The following is a 301-nucleotide window of genomic DNA, read 5'->3' as shown; positions in this document are numbered from 1 at the left end:
CCCGAAAAGCCCGAGGATTTGCCCGAGCCCGAACCCGACCCGCCCGAGATTTTGGGGCCGCCCGCCCGAGCCCGAATTTCACCTTGAACGGGCCGCGGGCTTGTATTCGGTGGCCCGAGCCTGGCCGGGCGGCCCGAGCCCGAATTGCCCAAATTTTTTCAACTTTTTTTTTAATATTAAGTTATTTATATATATATTAGTATTACAATTTATATATATTATATTTATATATATATTAAATTTGAAATGAACACACGAACTATATAAAAAAATTATTTCTTTATTAATTTTTAAATTTGTA

This window comes from Morus notabilis, unplaced genomic scaffold (genome assembly GCF_000414095.1).
Source record: "Morus notabilis unplaced genomic scaffold, ASM41409v2 Scaffold634, whole genome shotgun sequence".
In the NCBI taxonomy this organism is placed as follows: domain Eukaryota; kingdom Viridiplantae; phylum Streptophyta; class Magnoliopsida; order Rosales; family Moraceae; genus Morus; species Morus notabilis.
Note: the sequence above shows the minus strand (reverse complement) of the source record.